This window comes from Cricetulus griseus, chromosome 5 (genome assembly GCF_003668045.3).
Source record: "Cricetulus griseus strain 17A/GY chromosome 5, alternate assembly CriGri-PICRH-1.0, whole genome shotgun sequence".
In the NCBI taxonomy this organism is placed as follows: domain Eukaryota; kingdom Metazoa; phylum Chordata; class Mammalia; order Rodentia; family Cricetidae; genus Cricetulus; species Cricetulus griseus.
Window position 1 is genome coordinate 184,887,781 of NC_048598.1, and position 12,408 is coordinate 184,900,188.

The window sequence follows — 12,408 nt, forward strand, 5'->3', positions numbered from 1 at the left end:
CATGGGTGACCACGGCAGTGAGGTCATGGGTGACCACAGCAGTGAGTTCATGGGTGACCACGGCAGTGAGTCCATGGGTGACCACAGCAGTGTGTTCATGGGTGTCCACGGCAGTGAGTTCATGGATGACACGGCAGTGAGGTCATGGATGACCACGGAAGTGAGGTCATGGGTGACCACGGCAGTGAGTTCCTGGGTGTCCACGGCAGTGAGTTCATGGATGACACGGCAGTGAGTTCATGGGTGACACGGCAGTGAGTTCATGGGTGACCACGGCAGTGAGGTCATGGGTGACACGGCAGTGAGGTCATGGGTGTCCACGGCAGTGAGGTCATGGGTGACACGGCAGTGAGGTCATGGATGACATGGCAGTGAGTTCATGGGTGACCACGGCAGTGAGGTCATGGGTGTCCACGGCAGTGAGGTCATGGATGACCACGGCAGTGAGTTCATGGGTGACCGCGGCAGTGAGTTCATGGATGACACGGCAGTGAGTTCATGGGTGACCACGGCAGTGAGTTCATGGGTGTCCACGGCAGTGAGTTCATGGGTGACCACGGCAGTGAGTTCCTGGGTGACCACGGCAGGGAGTTCATGGGTGACCACGGCAGTGAGGTCATGGGTGACCACGGCAGTGAGGTCATGGATGACACGGCAGTGAGGTCATGGATGACCACGGCAGTGAGTTCATGGGTGTCCACGGCAGTGAGGTCATGGATGACCGCGGCAGTGAGTCATGGGTGACCACGGCAGTGAGTTCATGGATGACACGGCAGTGAGGTCATGGATGACCACGGCAGTGAGGTCATGGATGACACGGCAGTGAGTTCATGGATGACACGGCAGTGAGTTCATGGGTGTCCACGGCAGTGAGGTCATGGATGACCGCGGCAGTGTGTTCATGGGTGTCCACGGCAGTGAGGTCATGGATGACCGCGGCAGTGAGTTCATGGGTGACCACGGCAGTGAGGTCATGGATGACACGGCAGTGAGGTCATGGATGACACGGCAGTGAGTTCATGGGTGTCCACGGCAGTGAGGTCATGGATGACCGCGGCAGTGAGTTCATGGGTGACCACGGCAGTGAGTTCATGGATGACACGGCAGTGAGTTCATGGATGACCACGGCAGTGAGTTCATGGGTGTCCATGGCAGTGAGGTCATGGGTGACCACGGCAGTGAGTTCCTGGGTGACCACGGCAGTGAGGTCATGGGTGACCACGGCAGTGAGTTCCTGGGTGACCACGGCAGTGAGGTCATGGGTGACCACGGCAGTGAGTTTCTGGGTGACACGGCAGTCCATGGTGTCCAAGTCAAGACCAAGGAAGAGGTCACAGCATGAAGGAGGTGTCTCAACGCAGGAAGAGCAAGAAAGCTCACTGCCAGGGACAGGGCATAGGAATGATGGTGGTGGTGAGATGGTGTGGTGGTGTTGTTGGTAATGGTGTTATTGATGGTGTTGGTGTTGGTGTTGTAGTGTTGTTACTATGTTGGTGGTAATGGTGTTGGTGTTGGTGATGGTTTTGGTGGTGTAGTGTTGTTACTATGTTGGTGGTAATGGTGTTGGTGTTGGTGATGGTTTTGGTGGTGTAGTGTTGTTACAGTGTTGGTGGTAATGGTGTTGGTGTTGGTGATGGCGTTGGTGGTGTAGTGTTGTTACTGTGTTGTTGGTAATGGTGTTGTTGGTAATGGTGTTGGTGGTAATGGTGTTGGTAATGGTGTTGGTGTTGTATTGCTGTTACAGTGTTGGTAGTATTGGTGTTATTGATGGTGATGGTGTTGGTGGTGTAGTGTTGTTACCGTGTTGGTGGTAATGGTGTTGGTGATGGTGCTGATGTTGTAGTGTTGTTACTGTGTTGGTGGTAATGGTGTTGGTGATGGTGTTGGTGTTGTAGTGTTGTTACTGTGTTGATGGTAATGGTGTTGGTGATGGTGTTGGTGTTGTAGTGTTGTTACTGTGTTGGTGGTAATGGTGTAGGTGATGGTGCTGGTGTTGTAGTGTTGTTACTGTGTTGGTGGTAATGGTGTCGGTGATGGTGCTGGTGTTGTAGTGTTGTTACTGTGTTGGTGGTAATGGTGTTGGTGATGGTGTTGGTGGTGTAGTGTTGTTACTGTGTTGGTGGTAATGGTGTTTTTAGTAATGGTGTTGGTGGTAATGGTGTTGGTGTTGGTGTTGGTGATGGTGTTGGTGGTGTAGTGTTGTTACTGTGTTGGTGGTAATGGTGTTGGTGATGGTGTTGGTGGTGTAGTATTGTTACCGTGTTGGTGGTAACGGTGTTGGTGTTGGTGATGGCATTGGTGGTGTAGTGTTGTTACTGTGTTGGTGGTAATGGTGTTGGTGATGGCGTTGGTGGTGTAGTGTTGTTACTGTGTTGTTGGTAATGGTGTTGTTGGTAATGGTGTTGGTGGTAAGTGTTATGGATGGTGATGGTGTTGGTGGTGTAGTGTTGTTACCGTGTTGGTGGTAATGGTGTTGGTGTTGGTGTTGGTGTTGTAGTGTTGTTACTGTGTTGGTGGTAATGGTGTTGGTGATGGTATTGGTGGTGTAGTGTTGTTACTGTGTTGGTGGTAATGGTGTTGGTGATGGCGTTGGTAGTGTAGTGTTGTTACCGTGTTGGTGGTAATGGTGTTGGTGATGGTGCTGGTGTTATAGTGTTGTTACTGTGTTGGTGGTAATGGTTTTGGTGATGGTGTTGGTGTTGTATTGCTGTTACTGTGTTTGTGGTAATGGTGTTGGTGATGGTGCTGGTGTTGTAGTGTTGTTACTGTGTTGGTGGTAATGGTGTTGGTGATGGTGTTGGTGTTGTAGTGATGTTACTGTGTTGGTGGTAATGGTGTTGGTGATGGTGCTGGTGTTGTAGTGTTGTTACTGTGTTGGTGGTAATGGTGTTGGTGATGGTGTTAGTGGTGTAGTGTTGTTACTGTGTTGGTGGTAATGGTTTTTGTGGTGTTGGTGGTGTAGTGTTGTTACTGTGTTGGTGGTAATGGTGTTGGTGATGGTGTTGGTGTTGTAGTGTTGTTACTGTGTTGGTGGTAATGGTGTTGGTGATGGTGTTAGTGGTGTAGTGTTGTTACCGTGTTGGTGGTAATGGTGTTGGTGATGGTGTTGGTGTTGTAGTGTTGTTACTGTGTTGGTGGTAATGCTGTTGGTGGTAATGGTGTTGGTGTTGGTGTTGGTGTTGTATTGCTGTTACAATGTTGGTGGTAATGGTATTGGTGATGGTGTTGGTGGTGTAGTATTTTTACTGTGCTAGTAATGGTGTTGGTGTTGGTGTTTTATTGCTGTTACTGTGTTTGTGGTAATGGTGTTATTGATGGTGATGGTGTTGGTGTTGTAGTGTTGTTACCAGGTTGGTGGTAATGGTGTTGGTAATGGTGTTGGTGTTGTAGTGTTGTTACTGTGTTGGTGGTAATGGTGTTGGTGATGGTGATGGTGTTGTAGTGTTGTTACTGTGTTGGTGGTAATGGTGTTGGTGATGGTGTTAGTGGTGTAGTGTTGTTACCGTGTTGGTGGTCATGGTGTTGGTGTTGGTGTTGGTGTTGTAGTGTTGATACTGTGTTGGTGGTAATGGTGTTGGTGGTAATGGTGTTGGTGGTGCTGGTGGTGTAGTGTTGTTACCGTGTTGGTGGTAACGGTGTTGGTGTTGGTGGTGTAGTGCTGTTACTGTGTTGGTAGTAATGGTGTTGGTGATGGTGTTAGTGGTGTAGTGTTGTTACCATGTTGGTGGTCATGGTGTTGGTGTTGGTGTTGGTGTTGTAGTGTTGATACTGTGTTGGTGGTAATGGTGTTGGTGTTGGTGCTGGTGTTGTAGTTGTTACTGTGTTGGTGGTAATGGTGTTGGTGATGGTGTTGGTGGTGTAGTGTTGTTACCGTGTTGGTGGTAATGGTGTTGGTGGTAATGGTGTTGGTGGTAATGGTGTTATGGATGGTGATGGTGTTGGTGGTGTAGTGTTGTTACTGTGTTGTTGGTAATGGTGCTGTTGGTAATGGTGTTGGTAATGGTTTTGGTGTTGTATTGCTGTTACAGTGTTGGTAGTATTGGTGTTATTGATGGTAGTGGTGGTGGTGTAGTGTTGTTACTGTGTTGGTGGTAATGGCGTAGGTGATGGTGTTGGTGGTGTAGTGTTGTTACTGTGTTGGTGGTAATGGCGTAGGTGGTGGTGTTGGTGGTGTAGTGTTGTTACTGTGTTGGTGGTAATGGTGTTGGTGATGGTGTTGGTGGTGTAGTGTTGTTACTGTGTTGGTGGTAATGGTGTTGGTGTTGGTGTTGGTGTTGTAGTGTTGTTACTGTCTTGGTGGTAATGGTGTCGGTGATGGTGTTGGTGGTGTAGTGTTGTTACTGTGTTGGTGGTAATGGTGTTGGTGATGGTGTTGGTGGTGTAGTGTTGTTACTGTGTTGGTGGTAATGGTGTTGGTGATGGTGTTGGTGTTGTAGTGTTGTTACTGTGTTGGTGGTAATGGTGTCGGTGATGGTGTTAGTGGTGTAGTGTTGTTACTGTCTTGGTGGTAATGGTGTCGGTGATGGTGTTAGTGGTGTAGTGTTGTTACTGTGTTGGTGGTAATGGTGTTGGTGATGGTGTTGGTGGTGTGGTGTTGTTACTGTGTTGTTGGTAATGGTGTTGTTGGTAATGGTGTTGGTAATGGTTTTGGTGTTGTATTGCTGTTACAGTGTTGGTAGTATTGGTGTTATTGATGGTAGTGGTGTTGGTGTTGTAGTGTTGTTACTGTGTTGGTGGTAATGGCGTAGGTGATGGTGTTGGTGGTGTAGTGTTGTTACTGTGTTGGTGGTAATGGTGTTGGTGATGGTGTTGGTGGTGTAGTGTTGTTACTGTGTTGGTGGTAATGGTGTTGGTGATGGTGTTGGTGTTGTAGTGTTGTTACTGTGTTGGTGGTAATGGTGTTGGTGATGGTGTTAGTGGTGTAGTGTTGTTACTGTGTTGGTGGTAATGGTGTTGGTGATGGTGTTGGTGGTGTAGTGTTGTTACTGTCTTGGTGGTAATGGTGTTGGTGGTAATGGTGTTGGTAATGGTTTTGGTGTTGTATTGCTGTTACAGTGTTGGTAGTATTGGTGTTATTGATGGTAGTGTTGTTGGTGGTGTAGTGTTGTTACTGTGTTGGTGGTAATGGTGTTGGTAATGGTGTTGGTGGTGTAGTGTTGTTACTGTGTTGGTGGTAATAGTATCGGTGATGGTGTTGGTGGTGTAGTGTTATTACCGTGTTGGTGGTAATGGTTTCGGTGATGGTGTTGGTGTTGTAGTGTTGTTACTGTGTTGGTGGTAATGGTGTTGGTGATGGTGTTGGTGTTGTAGTGTTGTTACCGTGTTGGTGGTAATGGTGTTCGTGGTGATGGTGTTAGTGGTGTAGTGTTGTTACCGTGCTGGTGTTAATGGTGTTGGTGATGGTGTTGGTGTTGTATTGCTTTTACTGTGTTGTTGGTAATGGTGATGGTGTTGGTGTTGTATTGCTTTTACTGTGTTGGTGGTAATGGTGTTGGTGATGGTGTTGATGGTGTAGTGTAGTTACTGTGTTGGTGGTAATGGTGTTGGTGATGGTGTTAGTGGTGTAGTGTTGTTACTGTGTTGGTTGTAATGGTGTTGGTGATGGTGTTGATGTTGTAGTATTGTTACTGTGTTGGTGGTAATGTTGTTGGTGATGGTTTTGGTAGTGTAGTGTTGTTACCGTGTTGTTGGTAGTGGTGTCGGTGATGGTGTTGGTGTTGTAGTGTTGTTACTGTGTTGTTGGTAATGGTGTTGGTGTTGGTGTTGTATTGCTTTTACCGTGTTGGTGGTAATGGTGTTGGTGATGATGTTGATGGTGTAGTGTAGTTACTGTGTTGGTGGTAATGGTGTTGGTGATGGTGTTAGTGGTGTAGTGTTGTTACTGTGTTGGTGGTAATGGTGTTGGTGATGGTGTTGGTGTTGTAGTGTTGTTACTGTGTTGGTGGTAATGTTGGTGATGGTGTTGGTAGTGTAGTGTTGTTACCGTGTTGTTGGTAGTGGTGTCGGTGATGGTGTTGGTGTTGTAGTGTTGTTACTGTGTTGGTGGTAATGGTGTTGGTGATGGTGTTGGTGTTGTAGTGTTGTTACCGTGTTGGTGGTAATGGTGTCGGTGATGGTGTTGGTGGTGTAGTGTTGTTACTGTGTTGGTGGTAATGGTGTTGGTGTTGGTATTATGTTGCAGTGTTGTTACCATGTTGGTGGTAATGGTGTTGGTGTTTGTTGTAGTGATTACAGTAATAATGATGAATGTGATGGTTATGCCGGTTTTACCACTGTTGTTGATAGTGGTGGTCATGGTGGCAATATGTGGTTGTGTTAATAATGGTAGTGGTGGTGCCACTGGAGTTGAGGACATTGTTGGCAGTGGTGATGCTCATGATGGTTGTAGTGGCAGTGGGTAAGTTGTGGTCAAGTTTGTGACGTGCTGTTGTTACTGGTAATGGTGGTGGTTCTCATGTCAGTGGTAACAGAAGTATTATTGTTGGTGGCCACCGTTATGAAATAGTGATGGTGGCTGTGATGATGGTGATGGTGTAGTGGTGATGGATGTTTGTGATGATGGTAATGATGGTGGTGGTGGCTGTGATGGTGGTATTGATGCTATAGTGGTGACGGTGGTGGTGACGGTGGTGACGGTGGTGGTGGTAATGGTGATGAATATCAGGCCAAAAGACACTAAGGTTGTTTTGAAGGTACTGAATGCTCTAAGGTTGGTTGCTTTGCTTAGCCAGGCACTTCTGGGCGACGGGGGAGAACTGCACTGCGGTGTCCTAACCCTAAGCCTAAAGCAAAGCTTACAGTCTCGCCTACAGCCCTCGGTGCGCACCACGCCGACACACAGGAGTGAAGCGGTGCCACAGTCTGAGCTCTTTCCGGGGGTCTGGAGAGGCTCAGATGGCAAACAATCGAGTCAGTGAGAATCTGAGCCGCGGGTGTGAAAAGCGAGGGAGGAGCCACTACCTGGGTTGTCTGGAGCAGGACGAATGGCGTGAACTGAGATCAAATCCTTACAGGTGAACCGTATCCAGTATGTCATCACCGAGGCCGAAGGGAGGATGCAGAACTGGGAAGGAGGGCTATGGTCCAGGGCCCGGAACAAGCATGGCAAGAAATGAAGAAAAGCTAGAGTCAGGCATGTGGTGTTGGTGCACATACTGGTTCAAAGAGAGGCGGGAGGGAGGGAGGGGGGCGGGAGGGAGGGGACCGTGGATGGTGGATCATACAGAGTCAGCGTGTGCCATATAGAACATTGCCAACGTACTTTTTTAGCCGTCTGTCCTCTGGTAGAAGGGTGTGTTGTGCCTTTTCCCGGCAGGCTGTTAGAACTTGGATCTCTCCAGTCTCGTAGGCTCTGGGAATCTGGGCGACACAAGCACCACTTTAGAGAAACTCACTGGAAGGATCAAATGCACACAGACCAAACGGTATTTTTCTGGCTTTGTAAGGGCGTCTCGCCCCTCCCGGGTGCAAAGCTACAGGAAAAACACACGGTGTCACTAACTACCCGACCCTAAGCTCCTGCGGAAGGGACGAGTCCCTCAGGAAGGTGTCACTGTCCTCCCGTGGCTGAGCTTGACCGTGGGCAGGCGATTCTCACTAAGCCCCAAGTCCCATCATTAGAAGCAAGAGGAATTTGGTTTGCTTGGAAAAGCAAGGCATGCACCCACACAATGGAGGCATAAAAACAAGCCTCAGTTATTTTTGACCTCCTATTTTGGCAGAGGCAAGGGGAGCTTTCGGGAAGACCCAGGGCTTCCATTCTACCATGCCAAGCCAGAGTTACCCAAGGATGGGCCAGTGTCCCGAGTAGTCAGAACTGCCAGTATCCTGTCTCATTATCTGGCATAGGAAGCCAGGCTCTGGCGAGAATCTGGTCTTGCAGGGAGGATGCCACAGACCATCTGACACACAGCACACTCTTCCAAAGAGCAGCTACCGGGCCATACTGGTTCCACAAAAGCACATGTATTTTTAGTCATTCGCTCATTCATTCAGCAATAACTTACTGGGCGCCTACCAGGCTCAAGGCTGGGCCGGGACTATGGATAGAGGGAAGAATTTGACCCAGTTCCCAGCCCTCAAGGTTCTTTAGTTTAGCGCTGACATGTAAACAAACGCCCATGAGAGAGAAATCACGGAGCTCTGCCTCAAGTATTTACAACTGGTGTGGAGCTGGGCGTGGCCACTCTCCTTGGAACAGAAAGGGTAGCTGTGAGTTCATTCATTGTCTCATGCCCAGACAGCTGACTCATTCAAACATCAGCTAACTCGCTCGTTCAGTCACTCATTCACTACAACTTAACTCATTCTTTAATTGCATACTTCCTGACTCGTTTGCTCCCAAATCATTAACTATGATATGCTCATTCATCTGGCCATGGGCCTTTTCATTCACTTATTCAGCTACATGTTCGTATGTAGTTGTTACAGTGACTTTTTTCCTTTCATTGAGTCACTCAATTACACATCCTTGAGTGAGTTGTCCATCCATCCATCCATCCATCCATCCATCCATCCTTCCATCCATTCGTTAGGGTAAACAGTGACTTTTGCTTTCATTAATGGGCCCAAACACTGACACACTGCTTCATTTATCCCTTCATTAGGAATGAAGGTCTACTTATCCATTCATTCATAAATCCATTGAAGAATTCATGGACTGACTGATCCATTGAAGAATTCATGGACTGACTGATCCATTGAAGAATTCATGGACTGACTGATCCATTGAAGAATTCATGGACTGACTGATCCACTCACGCTCTCACGTTCATGTCTCCTAGCTTGACTCCCTGCTGTGTTTGTCTCCATTCATTCACTCACTCATTCCATGCTGGCCTGCTTACTAATGTGTCTACTTGCAGACTTCCCGTGCACCCATTCACTCTTAAACCTAGTCACTAATGAGTGCAGCTAATCTGCTCTTGGCACAACCCTTGATATGTTCATGACTTTATTCCTTCATTTTTTTTTCTCTCGAGGAATCTTTCATTCACTCATTCTTATAGTCATTCATTGTTTTTGTCACCATTCATTCACCTACTCATTCAGCAAATATTTTATGGGCTACTGGCAGTGAGCTAAAGTTGTGGAAGACCTCACAGCATAGCACCACTCATAAAGCACACAAAACCTAGAATTGAGAAGAGAACTCTGCATTTCTGGACCAAACGTTCGTCCTGCTACACTGTGACTTAGAAGTGAGCAGAGGACTCTGCATTTCTGAACCACACTTGTACTTTTGTCCTGTTACACTGTGGTTATGTTGGTGTTAACTAACCGCCCAGAGTTACTAATAGCAAAGAATCAGGCTCCTTTATAAGTTCCATGTTTGCTATGAGGCCTGACAAGGATGAAAGTCAATAGCGTTGGGCAGAAACTGGTACTTTTATATTAGTTATTTTAGCAGATACTAAGCATCAGAAAATAAAGATCATGGAGCATTAGAACCTCCTAACAAATCTTCAAACACATAAGCTCACTAGAATTTGTGCCTCAGACAGGAAAAGTAATTCACATGAGTGCCATGTGAATATTAAAGAATATTAAAAAAAAAAACATCTTATTGGTACATACAATGTATGTGGCTGTATACACTGTGTTCTATAAAAACAAAATAGGAGAGTCCAAGGTTCCTTTGTAGATGTCAGTAGCTAAGAACTATAACTATAGCACTCATCACAAAACATTTTAATCACTAGGCCGTGATTGGTTCCAGGTACAATCTACTTTTTAAAAGACTGGATTACTAAATAAAGATAACGACAGGTCTACAAACTCATCATCAAATTACAAATAAACAAATAAACAAAAAACTTGAAAACAACAAGCATTTAACATGAGCTTTGGGATCCCTAATACACAAAGACAACAGATTAAATCTTTTTGTTTAAATGGGTTTAAAAGAGAGAAAAAAAGAGTTGATCATAGTTCTTATTTCATCGCTAAAGTTCTCATGGGAATAATCTCAATCCGGGTGTAAATTTTTCCCTATTAATTTAGTCATTCATTTCCAAAAGGAATGTCAAAAGAAAAGAATTTACAGCCAAACAGATTGCAGGGAATTGATTTTCTACAATTCTCTGTAGACTTGTTTAGCAGAGCACACTACATGGCCCTACTTAAACAGATTTTCCTTTTATTGTAGACTTCAGAGTGGATACTGGGTGGGCATTGAACTTAGGTCTACTTCACTTTCTTAACAAGACCACAGTCTGTCTGCAATGAGAGTAATCCTGTGATCTCTCTGTACCGGAGTATACTCCAAGCCTACTGTGTGTAGGTCTCATTTGTGCAAACAGGACCACCTGACTACTAGTATACGTGTGGTCTTCTTGACTATATGGCACATAAAGTCAATTTTAACTAGACAGTGACCACCTGTAACAAAATGAGCACGCAAGAACAGAAAGCCTGTTACTCACCCAGATCTATACTGCTTGTGATCATACAGTCAGTGTTGGACCCTTTGTCTGGAAGTAGTGACGAAAGGAGCTCAGGTGCATCCATTCTACTGAGTACAAAGTGACACAGAGAAGCATGAGCTCGCCTCAGTGCCAGTCTACACTTGGCAGTCATTCATTTAATTAACCTACGTCTATTTGCTTAACTTTTTTATCAGAAGGAATTAAATACCAGGGAACCTTTAGCATTTCAAACTGAGTGGCCTGAGACATTTCAGAACTGAATTAATAATCCTTACTTTAAAATTGGCCCACATACTGAGCTCATTTTCCTTCATGGTGAATATATTTATCGATGGAGACGTTTATTCAGTCTCTGTACAAAAGTCAATGTCTCCAAGCCCTCACAAGCGCCAAAGATGGAGCCTTGAGCTTTACTCCCGTCCCTCTCACCACATTTCCCACTAAGCCTTTCATGCGATGGACTTCAGAGGCTCATGTGAAATCATGGCTTTCCTCAGATGCCTTCCCATCACATCATCAGCCCATTCGCATGTGGGGTCACGCCTCTAATGTGCACAAGCACACTGTAAGACGGCACAACCGCAAGCCTAACTCCCTAAGGTGCTCAACTCTACTTTGGAAAATTAAGGAAAGAACCGCTTTGTTCTTGTCCTTCATTGAATTAGATAATGGCCCCAACTAAAAACTTCATTGCTTACATTTCATAATACTCTCTCTCCCCAGAGGGTGAAGGCAGAGATCTTCATGATTAGGAATAGACCAGCCGTGGTACAGTGGCCTGTAGAACAGAAAAAAAAAAATGCCTCTAGCTGTGTATGTGTGTGTGTGTGTGTAGGGGTGATGTAAATACAGTACACATACGTGAAAATAAAAATTAAAAAGCTTTAAATTTTCAGAGTATTAATAAGATATTGAAAATTTTTAAATGAGGAGAAAACCGAATAAATCACTGTTATTCGAGAAATGCTGTTACTGTGTGCCATTTTCCTGTTTTAGTGTATTGACTTCTGTCCTTAGTCATTTATTCTTTAAGATGATGAACTCACTATTTTTACACATTTAAGAAAGCAGCAAAAACAACGTAGCCATAGGCACATTGCTCATTGCCAAGGTGACACAGACTCCACAGCTTTGTTATGGCATTTAATGAGCCCTTAGTGGTCACTCATGGGAATGATGGGGTTTTGTCTTCTGTGTGTACAATGTGTTCTGAACTTACAATAAAGCCAGGGGAACATTCTCTCCTAGCCATCAGCGGCTACTGACTCTTGGAAACAGAGCAAAGCCTGTTGGTCCCATCTATCACCCCTCCCGCATCCTATCAGTATTCTTCCTTTGACACATGAGCTAGGGGTTGAACTTTCCTTTGATTTGTCCATTCTGATGGACTCATTTCAAGTCAACCTAAACATGAGATCCACAGAGAGTTCAAAAGCTTTCTACAGAGTTTTTCCCCAACAAAGAGACTAGATTCCTAATGTGTTGGAAGTCCATGATCCACACAGTCTTCATGGTCCACAACTCCTAACCTACCAGCACTGCCATCATGGGCTCAAGCTGGTCTTTGTGTCCTTCATTCATATTTACATGGTTTCATTAACCATGTGGCCATATCAAAAAGCTCACTACAAATAATCACGCAAGAATCACCTGATCTAACACTCTTCTGTGTAATTGCTACCCAGAACAATACCTCTATTCTTAATTAACCTCATTGTTGCATGCATGCCCAGATCAGTCAGTGTAATAATGTTTTCTATTAAGCCCATTTTCACAATTGGGTCAAAGTATCTTCTAAATAATTCTAAGTCACACTTTAAAACTTCTTTATGTGTGAATGGCTTTTGTAAAAAATCAAGAAAATGATTTCAACTGTCACTATTCACAGGGCCCTCCATACACATAGCACATAGACACACCCACAGACCTGACCGGAGAGACTGGCTCCACACAGCTGTGTTCTTTCAGGGATACAGACAGA